We start from the raw sequence: 12,148 nt of genomic DNA on the forward strand, positions 1-12,148 counted from the left end.
TTAGTATAGGGACTGACTAAAATAGGAATCCATCTTGAACTGCTAAAAATAGAATGCTATTTTTAGCACTTCCATTTTTCATTCCATGTTGCTCAATCCAGCATTGGTACCCAAACTGCTATTTATAGCAGTGCTATTTTTAGCATTTCTTGTTGCTATTTTCAACACCGTGGTTGCCATGACTATCTGACAGATGGACAAATGTTGTTGATGCAACAAAAGAAGTCGACTATTTGGACATTAACTGGATCACACAAAGAACTGCATTTTTGTTGATTTTAATGGCAATATCATTTTGTTGGCTACTTTCCTTCACTCCTTTGCTTTGTCCCCACGTGCAATAAATCCTCCTTGTCTGCAGCTACTTCTGAACACATCTATAGAAATAAAGCATTAGTTATGACCACGTAAGTTTTTAGTTAGAATATTTAGTTCTGATTGCAACTGTGAATGCATCGGGTGAAAGGGATATATCTATTCATATATTAGATGTTCCCACATGTTATCTCTATCCATATATGTTTTACTCTATTCTCTCTTTACTATACTTTGTTGTTTTGCAAAGACTCATAAGCCCACAAAATTCAAGTCAAATTTGCGTTGGACTTTGCTTTTTTTCAAATACATTCATGGTGCACAAAATTTTAGTCAAACATAGATGGGTATATAGCTCTATGGATGATTATTGTGTTATATCATAATTTTTTTGCCAATATGTAAAACGATCTTTGTATTCGAGCACACTGTACATGAGTGTATTTCTTAGAAACAACTTGATTATCATGAATCTGTATTGTCCTACGTTCCATTAATATGATGCATTGTAAGCTTTGCTTGACTGTATGCATCTAGAAGGGGTTAGTCTCTAATCCGCTACAAAATAAATATGGAAGGCTAAAAGTAATACTGAATGTGTTGCTGGTAAGATCTCTTCTATGTGTTGAAAGATATTTAAATGTCTACTTATCTTTATTACCACAATAATGACACATCCATAAATTTACCTTCCTAAGAATGGAGGGTTAATAAATTCCCTCTCGATTCTATGATCAACATCCATCTCGATTTTTTTTTTTTTCAGAGAGAAAAAACCAGATAGATTATATTAAGAGAATATAATGAAACACATATACATAGTCAGATATTCATGCCTGGATGAACCTCAGCGTTCCTTAAAAGAAATAAGAAAGAGAGAAATGCAGATAATGGATGATGCATCCCAAACCGGCTGAAACAGATAATATGACATATAATCCTTATGAAGGAGGCAGGAACGACAAAATGTTCATATGCAAAACAGCCCAGCGAAAGCCATGACTGTAGAAAGAGAATGAAATCAAAAATGTCATCATCAAAACCTGTAGGAAAAAATCCCTACGAGACAGGAGTGATTGAACATTCAGTAATTCGCATCAGTATGGATGCAAGAGGGGCTCTGTGATCTTGAAAAATACAATCATTCCTCCATTTCCATAGTAGCCAGACAACCGTTACAAACAAGGAGCGCAGAGGAATACTTTGCTCACTCCACCACCTGTAGCCCTCCTGTACAGAAGCAAAAACTCGGTAAGGGAAACAAAAAGATAAAGACAATTCATACCAGATTTGTAGAGAGTTGGCGCATTGAAAGAACATGTGAGCATTTGTCTTGTGATCTGAGTGGCACATGGAACAGCGGCCCGGACCATTCCAGCCCCTCTTTTGAAGAACCTCCCAAGAGAGATTTCTGTTGGAGAAGACATCCATCTCGATTATATGATCAAATCCTGAGTGCTTGACCCATTTAAGCCTCACGAGAGATTTTTTTCTAGAGTAGCAATGGCAATGATGATCCTGCAGAAATTGGGTTGAAGTAGAATATGCTAAATTGGCACATACAAAGTTGTATGGTGTACTGCTGCGGTTATGTACTGTAGAGATTTCAACATTGTAGTGCTAGTAATGTGGTGTTAAATACAATAAAATAAACTAAATGAATAGCCAAAGCTATCGCAGGTTAGCATACGTTCATAGCTATGGTCTGTTGCTTTCTTTGCAGCGCTGCTTCTCAATTCAGTCTGCTGCTCTCTTCGCAGCGCTGCTTCTCCATGAATTGATGCTCTGTTTCCCTTCTTGTTCAATCCAACCTCTGATGTTAAATTTCTATTTTTTTTGTTTGTTAATTACGCCGTTCCTCTTTAAAATTAACTCCCCTATGTGGCATGGTGTAACGACCCACAAAGCTATGTATCTTGATTCCCCTTTTCTGGGAATGACTCTTTCTTTTCTTCTACAGTGGCTTATTTATGGCGGTCAGCGGGACTAGTACCTTGACCTCGATTCTTCATTTATGTGGTGCTGCAATTTGAGGGGTGACCGTAGAGTGCCGGTGTGATCTGAAGTCCCCAATCCTTGAGAGCGGTTCATTGTATCTAAAATTTCTTGGTAGGATCTAAATTTTTTTAGCAGTATAGTTATTTAAACTATTTTTCCGAATGTATGAAATGATTTAGTAAATTGAATAATTTTGGATACTTAAGTGTTACAAATTATATATCTAAATTTCAAAAAAATTTACAAGAATTAAAAACACATCTATATTGAATTATCACTTTAAATTAAATTATATTTAAACACTAAATACATTTTTACACGTTGATATTGTATTAAACACTAAGTATATCTTTATACGGTGATATTGTAATTGTAAAGATGGATTGAAAGTAGGTAAGCATGGCCGGTAATTCGATATTTGAAGTTTTTATAGACCAAAATCAAGTTAAGAGTAATGAAAATGAATCATTTATGTGTACGTTTATATTTCAAATAATTTAGAAGTCATAGTCACTCATGAAAACGAGTCAACCATTGAGAGGGTTTGGCCATGAGGGTTTTGGAATATTAGAAAGTTGGTTGACTCAACCATTGAGAGGGTTTTGGCATATTAAGAAAGTTAGTTGATTAAGAGGGTTTGGTCATGAGGGTTTTGGTTAAGGATATTAAGATAAGGTTTGAAATTTTTTTGTTAGTTATTTATAATCAATATATAGTAAATAAAATGATATATATATTTTTTATGAGTTTATGATTCAATTTCGATTTTTTTTTAAAATGAATGAGCAAAAAGTTTATTTTACAGAACATTTTGAGTAAATAAAATGATACATATATTATTGATGAGTGCATGATTTAATACTCATTTTCCCTTTAAATAAAGGGGCAAAAGAGTTATTTCATAGAACATTGGTAAAAGGATTGAAGAAATTAACTAGGCATATTATATTCAAGCTTATTTATGAATCGAAAGTGGTTATGGTGACAATTTTTAACTTCCACAAAAAAGATTTCGACATTCTTAAGTATGGATGACAAAGTTTCTTTATGATAGATGGTTTAAGTTAAATTATTTTGAAGAGATTCATCTCCAAGAAATTTTTTGGAGATATTAACCCCTACTTGTCTTATGTTTGATGTGTGATATTCATCAATCTTCTCTGTTTAATTTCTATGCCTCTGTATATAATTCAAGCAAGATAATTGTGCCATAAATAGCAAGAGGGTTGGAACATTTTCAACTTTTGCAGTGGTTAAGGAATGATGTAATTTGTTTTTCCTAACTTTCATTCTTTTGTCTCTTTGAGCTCAACTGTTCAACTCTCGAGATTGGAATCTTGGCAAGTTCTATAAAAAATACTATTTTGATTCATACCAAGCTTATGAGCGTAGAAATTATCACTATGGATTAAACTGATTATGCAATGTACTAAAGCAAAATACTTAATCTACTTCTACAATCAAACTTGCGGAAGCTCAATTGATTTTGAGCAAGATCAAACAGAACACATATAACAGAGAAGAAGATTCAATCACACATGAAGCACAGAAGAATACTATGGGGAAAGCCTCAGCTAAAAACCCCAATCTCTGTATTATCATACAAGTGGAAATATCTAAGGATTACACAAAGATTTAGCTCACAAGCTATCCAGCTCTCAGTACAATCCCTCACTACTGCTCATAGAAAAAATAGACAACACATATGCCTTCCTTCAGTCCTCCAAGCCTCCTATTTCCTTGCGCAGTTTCTCTTGGGTCCTCCAGCTGCAGCCTGTGTAATTCTCACATCACACACTGCTGCTAACCTCTGTAGTAACTGCACAATCCTGAAGAAATGAATTCCTTTTGCATGGATGAGTTTCCTTTATAGGAAAATTCCTCCAACTGTTAGTACACTGTACCCGCCTTTAATCTTAACTGGGTCTCTGTCTGAACTGACATGCATGAGTTATTTATGAGAGAATATTCAGTTATCTAGAGAACACTAGTTGCATGCATGCATGCATTAACTGATTGAACTCACAATTAGTTTCACAAACTTATTGGAACTAATTTAACTGGAGTTAACTCAGTTAACTGAGCTAAATAATTACAACTCATCCTGATCTCCTTAATTAAGGGATAACTTCCTCAATCAAATGGATAACTGTTGCATGTCTTCACATAGATTTCATGTTTGATTTTCTCCAACTAATTAACTCAAGATGAATTAATTAATTATTTTACAAACAACTGCTGAGATCAAATTCGAATTTTAATTCTCAATTTTAATTTAGGGACTAATTAAAATTGGAATGTATCCAGAAATGCTATTTATAGCAATGCTATTTTTAGCATTTCTATTTTTTGCTATTTTCAACAGAGTTGGAGTATATCCTGAAATGCTATTTATAGCAATGTTATTTTTACACCCACAACCATACACCATTGGGTGGCTTCACCAAGGATGGGATCTTCACGTCAGCCAACAATGCCGCCTTCCATACAACATCAAGCCCTTCAAGGATGAGGTATTATGTGACGTTGCTCCTTTTGATGTTTGTGATGTATTATTAGGCTAACCATACTTGTGGAAGCGATATGCTGTGTATGAGTCAAGGCCTCACGTTGTTATTGTTACATTAGGAAATAAATTGTAAAGGATACCAGAGGTAGCGGCACCTAACACCATCTCTTTGGTTAATACAAAACAATGTAGTAAGCTCATTTCCAAAACCAAGAAATATGTTTTCCTAATGATATGCTCTAATAGAGCTATATACCCATCTATGATATGCTCTGATAGAGCTCCGCAGCTTTCTCGGTCTTGCCAATTTCTACTGCAGGTTTGTGTTGGGGTTCTCTCATATCACTTGGCCCTTGAGTCAAGTCACCAAGGGAGGAGCGAAAGAAAAATTCTTTTGGTTTGAATCTCAACAGAAGGCATTCTCAGAGTTGAAACATCGCCTCTGCTCTTCACCAGTACTCACATTACCAAACTTGCAATAACCATTTGAGATCGAGACAAATGCCTTTGACTATGCTATTGGGGCAGTCCTTATTCAACAGGGGCATCCAATGACATATCACAGTGAGAGACTTTCAAACACAGTCCGAAAGTATCCCACTTATGACAAAGAGATGTATTCCATTGTGCAGCCTGTTGACAATGGAATCATTACATTTTGGGGAAGGAAACGATCCTCCACACAGATCATTGACCCTTGTAGTTCATATAGATGCAAGGGAAGTTGCAGAATGATCGCCTTCAAAAGTGGTCCACATACTTGCAATGTTAGGATATTCCGACACATAGGAAATAGTTAAGTATAACTTGGTCTAGTGTAGAGTTAGGTAAAGTGTGTTTCTTTACTATGTACTTTTGTAACTTACAATCCGACGGTTCATTCTCTCCTCGATATTACCGACACTTGATCTGTTGCTTAACACCTGATTGGTCCATGATCTCTATTTAAAGAGCATGGAGGGTCATTTGTAGGGTAACCGTTCATGAGAGAAGCTTATGTAAATTTTCATTCTTTTATTAATAAATTGCCTGAAGTGGCCACGTTGGCTCAGGCCGTGGACTGTTTCCCTCTTTGAGGGTTTTAACCACGTCAAGAATATTGGTGTATTGTTCTATGATTTGTTTGTGAGTGGTATCCTTTGGTGTTTTGTCTGAGGAACTTACCCTGTAAATTCCTACATGGTATCGGAGCTATTTGAGGGCCGCATCTGTTGGTGATACAAATCTAAAGCCGGTAGAATTGCATCCGATTGTTGTTTCCTAGATCTACTGCTTCTGACTACTTTCGGGCCGAGAGGACTACTCTATTGGGTTAGGAGCATCTGTTCCAGTGAGGAACCCCTTTCATTTGACACGAAAAGGTTTTCGGTAGCCCTACCTACGTCATTTTTAAAGATCTGGAGATATACAATGTTTATTTGCACTTTTTAGTTATTTTCTCTCTTTTTATTTAGCTCTCTATTTTTTTTATTACCAGATCCATACCTTTCATTTCCGCATATGCTCTTTGCCCCGTGACTCTATGCGATCTGGACAAATCAGAAACAAGAAGGAAGGATTTTTCTCATGTGTATGCTCTTTTCTACCGCGCCTTAGTGTGATCTCGGAAAATCAGAAACATTGAGGAAAATTTTTAGTTTCCGGGTAAAGCTAACTTGAAACCATAAGGTTTGTTTTTTTTGTATGTTCGTGTTGGGTTTTGTGGTTTTTGTTTTTTAAGCAGAAAAGAGTTTTCTCAAGTAAGCATGCACCCCAAAGCTTCAGTGACTAAAAAAAAAAACCCCCCCTTCCTCTTTTCCAAAATTTACTAACCTTTTAAACTAGCTCACTTGGTCCAAAGTTACTTTATGAGAATAGAGGTCTTGGGTTCAAGTCTTTCTTTTTGTTGAGTTACTTTTTCAAAAAGCACATGTAGCGTATGTTTTAAAGTTACTTTATGTAAAAGTGTTCTCACCCATTATAAAACATAAGTCACTTATAATTCTAAAGTCTCTTTATCTTTTATTTAAGTTACAATTTAGTGGGTAGCTCATAAAGTACCATTGTAAAAATGACTTTCACTTATTTATAAAAGTGAGTCACATAATTTTTTTTAAAAGTGAGCTAATTAGATTTATGTTTGGAAAGTGGGGGGATTTTTTTTAAATATAACATTATCATTCATTTCTGCACATTCACGCACTTCGTCGGCATCTTCAACAACTTTTCTTCAAAAAGCCATAACTTCTTCATCCAGAAGCCGTTTTCAGAGCTATTTTTTTTGAATCAGCCTAATTTTTCGAGATCTTTCCATTGGAACACTTAGTTTCAACATCTACAACTTCAGTTTCTATTAAAATGGAAAGTCCATGCCAAGTTATTCTTGACAGCACCAACTACTTCCAATGGTGGTCCTACATTGTGGATTTACTTAGAAGTAAAGGTCTTTATAGAATAGCCTCAGGCCAAGAAACCAAACCTCAAGATGAAGATAAGGCAGCCAAATGGGAAAATAGGCAAGATCAAGCACGTGGGTTGATAGGGATGTCTATTTCTCCAGAACTTAGATTCCATATCGCAGAACTTGATACTCCTAATGGAGCAATGAAACTATTAACTAAAGTTTTTGGAATTAAAAATGAAATTAGAGCCCATCAACTCAAAAATGAGTTGTTTACATTGGACCCCAATAATTTTTCTTCTATTGAAGATTTTTTTCCAAGTTCAAGACCCTTAGACTTCTCTTGGAATGTGCTAAGGTTAAGAAAGAATATGGTAGCCTTATCTATTTCATTCTTACTAAGTTCGGACCAACCTACACTTTGTTTCCACCTTCCATTCTATAAGAGAGACCTTCATTTATCAAGGACAAGACTACAAGTCCCCTTCCTTTGATTCCTTTTGTGATTCTGTAATAAGAGAACAAGAAAAACTCTTACATCTTGGTCTTCTTAATCTTGGAAACTCTTCTAAGAAATCCTTACCCACCTAGCAGCAACCAAATTCAAAGAATCCTAAGAAGTCGTATCCTAAAAAGAATGGTCCTAAACCAAACAAGGGTCCTAAGCAATTTCAATCTCAAAATGAAAAATCATTTCAACAAAATGATAAGGCAAATACAAACAAAGGGAAGAAGACTGATAGACATTTCCACTTTTGTAATCAAGATGGTCTGTTAGGGTCCCACCCTAACCCCCTTATTTATGTAGTGGGATCGAGTCATAGTAAAGTGTCAATAAAGCCCATATTAATAATTGTAAGTGGTTAACCCGCAATTAATGACGGCACCACAGTGGGCCATGGTATTAGATAGATGGTATTAATAAAACCCATGGTATTACATGTATGAGTCATATATAAAGGATAGAGACTCCCTGCGAGGAGCATCGTGTCTTATTTTTGAATCGAGCTCTGCTCTATTGGAGGTTGCCCCCTCGAAGAGGCCAGTGAACATTGCTTTCTGAATAATAAAATATTTGCTGTTGTCTCTCACTATTCTATGTTCTGGGTATCTTTCTTCGCATATTCTGTATTTGGGTATCTTTTTGCAGGTTAAGAGCATAACAAGTGGTATCAGAGCACTTTCCAGGGCCGGTGGGATCTCCATTTCTTAGCAATTTTTTTTTTTGGCTAGAGACGTGTTCCGGCGTCTTTAAACCACGGGATTTGTCGTTGAGCGCATAAACCTGCGGATTTGGGGAGGCATGTGGTGGGCCCCAGTATTGTAGCAATAATGCTACAACTCCTGGAACTCCCTTCTTTAATTTTATCAACCCGGTAGTTCGTAACAAACTTGGAAGCGACGGTGCTGTATGTAAAAGTACTAGCTCTTGCCGCAGCTGTCACTTGGTCAGCTGGCACAAGTCTGCTAGGGGCTCAAGCCAACTTCTATGAGCTCTTAGAAGAAGCTTTTTAACTGATGGATGAAAGCTAACTCAAAGGAAGCTAATCTACTTGCGGAAAGAAACTGAAAGCCAAAAAGAAACACAAACCCTAGCAAACCCTAATTCTACCAGCTAGTCCTACTGATGCAAAGGAGAGAATGCAAACTACGAAAAGAGATGCCATTACTTCTAGGAAGGTAAAATGCATGTGTCTAAGTTATCACTATCTGAAGAAAACATCTTTTTGTATTTTTGATTAAGTTATTAGAATTATCATGCATGTGCTTTTAACTAGTTTTCCACTGTGCAGGGATGGATCAAGGGATGAAATGCTTTGGGAAAGGTTGGGATGGTACAAAGAGGGTCTAAGGGATCCCTAACATTCTTTCTGAGAGTTTCACAAAGTCTGGATGCCATGCAACCGTGTTTATGAACTTCTACAGGAAGTCTGCAGGGGTTTCTACAGGATGTTCTGTAATTCTTCTACAGGATGTTTCAAAATGGGATTTTTGAGGATGGGTGATTGATGGAAGATGCATGGATGGTTATGGAGGTAGGATGGGGGTCTGAAGTGACCCAGGAACTGATGGATGGAGTGGTGAGATGATATGTGGAAGGCTGATTTGGCTTTAAGGTAGTTGAGACAACAATGGAGAAGAAGGTAGGGTTACGTGGGCAAGAGGATGGGTGTGAAGCGAGAAGCCTAGATATGGGATGAATCAGATGGCTCTGATGAAGCTTGACCATGTGAGTGAGTGATAGAGATGCCCTGCACAATGCACATTCAACCGAATCAATGAATTCTTGCAAACAAACTAAGTCCTAGCTAACTTAGTCTAACTGTCAATGAAATGAATAAACAGCAGCCTCGTTTGGAAAGAGAACCATGTACATCACGTGAGCAAGAACATTCCGAAAGATCTAAATGCATGACAAACTCCTACCAATCGATTCCCAAACATAAAAAGCTACTTTAACCAACAAAAACAACCAAAATAACAAAGCAAGATCTAAAGAGCATATTTTATTTTAAGAACGCAGCAAACACACATAAAGATAAACAGGGGAGGTACTGGGCGCTTGAGATGGGCCCAACCCCAAGAGCTACAGCCTCCCAAGAGAGATTTTGAGCTGGTGCAAAGCCAAATTCATCTTTATTAATCAAGAATGAAGAGTTACATCAAAACTGTCCACAAGGAGAGCTTGAGAATGAGCTGAAAGCAAAGCTAATCTATTGCATACAAATCGAATTACAAAAATGACTACAACAAGGCTATGAAATGACTAACTACTAGCTACTATCTATTGGCTAACTAGCTAACATCCACTGGCTACACTGGCTAACCAAAATGAGGCCCTAAGCCTTCTTATTTATACAATTTGAGGACCCAACAGTCCTCCTAAAATTTAGGGACTCGGCTGCCCAAGACTTGTAGTTAACAACAGTCCTACTTGACTTGCTTGGCTGACCTTGTGTTGATTGATTCGGTGGCCCTTGAACTCCGAGCTGATGGTGGAGAATTCGAGGTAAGGGCCCATAAATGAAGGGGACACCTTCCTACAAATCCTCTAGCTTGTTCTCCCACGAATTTGGCTGCCAAGTGCTCATTAAGACCTTCAATTTTGTCTCCAAGTTAACCAAAAAGGCTACACAAAGCACCCATTAGACTGGTTGGCATAATGACTAACCAAATTCACTCTATTAACATAAATATAATAAAAAACATGCAATAAACTAATGAGAATGGTGGATTAAGTCAAATTAGGAGGTTGAATGAGCCCAAATAATTGTCCATTTTTGGGGCTCATCATCACCCCCCTACTGAAAGTGTTGCTCATCCTCTGAGCAACCAATCTCTTTCCTCATTTTTGATGGCCCTGGTGGCCTCCTTGGCTAAAATCTCGGCCGATTTCTCCTTTTTCTTCCCTCTTTTCAAACTTCCTGTAGAAACAGTTCGCTGTCATGAAACCATGCTTCTTTTCTTCTTCCCACTGCCTGCTGCTTTTCCTAGTGAATTCTCAGCCTTGTTATGAGTGTGCAAGTATATGCAATCATATGGAAGAAATGGTGGCCTTGGCATTTCCTAAAACCTGCAACGTGAGGGCACTCGTATGTTTTGTAACACGAAAGTTGGTTAAATTCACAAGATAAGCCATGGTCATGTTTCCAAGCAACAGGAATATGATAAAGGTGTTTTCTCTGGCTTTTTCAATAGCAATAGCTAATACATTACCCTCCACAAAAAGAGTAACAGGAAGCAATAACAGCGCAGAAATTGGTGCCATGTACATGAGAAAATTCATAGAGTGAAGCTTCTCTGTCTCAGAGGTAAGCAGGAGCCCCTGAACAACTGATTTCAATGCTCTGGCAGCAGTTGATCCTAGGCAAACCAGAAAGCCAAAAAGGTGGAATAATGGCTCACTGTTGCTTGCAATAACAATGCCAAATACCACAGGCACCAAGGCCATATAAACCACAGAAGACTCCCTCTTACATGTTATTATAAATGCAAAATATTGCTGTGAAGAAGGGAGTTGTTGCCCCAATAGCTTGATTGAAGGAGACTGGCAAATAGCGCAGAGAAATATTGCCACAAACAACTGAGAAGGAGAAAATGAAGCTCAGTGCCAATATCTCAAGAAACTGTCTCCTGGAGACGATGAACTGCATTGGTACAATCTCTAACCATGAAATTGCCAGAAAACCATAAGATGAACAGGCACACATGTGCAACATTGTGAGGAATATTGGGTATCTGCATCCAAAAAAACTAAGTAGGCATTTGTTAAGCAATAGCACACCAATATTGGAAGAGTACCAAGCTGCAATAATGAGAGCTGTTGTAATAGTCTGGGACACAGGAAATGCACCATATTTTCCTTCTCCTGTTGGAGTTGGAGGTATGTCAATAACTTCTTGTTCAAGCTTTGGATTACTGCCCCGCCTCGTCCATGTTTGTGTTTCGGCCATAGCTGAAGAGGGCTTGAAAAATCAGATCTGATCAATATTCGGAAGACCCCATTGGTTTCCAGACCTGAGCATCGTCTGGGTACTTGTCTATACTGTGTAGGACTCAGATGGACCCAAAACAGATGTGGATGTCTCATTATTATAAGCCTCCCCCAACTCTGCAACTTGGTGATCTTTTTAGCCTCCTCGAGCTGAGAGATGAAAGAGAGATCAGTTCCTATTGGGAACAACTTCAGATTGAGATTGAGGTGTATGAGAAGCGAGCGCAAACACAAATCTCATCAGAGAGCTCCACCCCAGTTCCGCCTGAAAACCAAGCAGCTTACTCTGCCCTGGAAGACTCTGCTGTATTTTCCTGTAAAACGTCTTCCTGTAGAATGCTACTGCCCCTCTAAGCAAGCCGGATTCCATAGGATGTCTCTGCGCCTCTGCACAACCTTGGTATGCTGGAGGATTTTGAACAGGCCAAAACAATCAACGAAGGATGATAGG

General features: G+C 37.8%; 1 pseudogene; it reads right to left on the reverse strand.

Moving 5' to 3' along the window:
* Positions 1-10,737: 10,737 nt before the first annotated feature.
* LOC149138738 (putative sugar phosphate/phosphate translocator At1g12500) lies at positions 10,738-11,803 on the reverse strand (annotated as a pseudogene).
* Positions 11,804-12,148: the final 345 nt, after the last annotated feature.

The sequence above is a fragment of the Pinus tabuliformis genome, chromosome X (genome assembly GCF_031772625.1).
Source record: "Pinus tabuliformis cultivar Carrire ecotype Pingquan chromosome X, CPIR1, whole genome shotgun sequence".
Classification (NCBI taxonomy): domain Eukaryota; kingdom Viridiplantae; phylum Streptophyta; class Pinopsida; order Pinales; family Pinaceae; genus Pinus; species Pinus tabuliformis.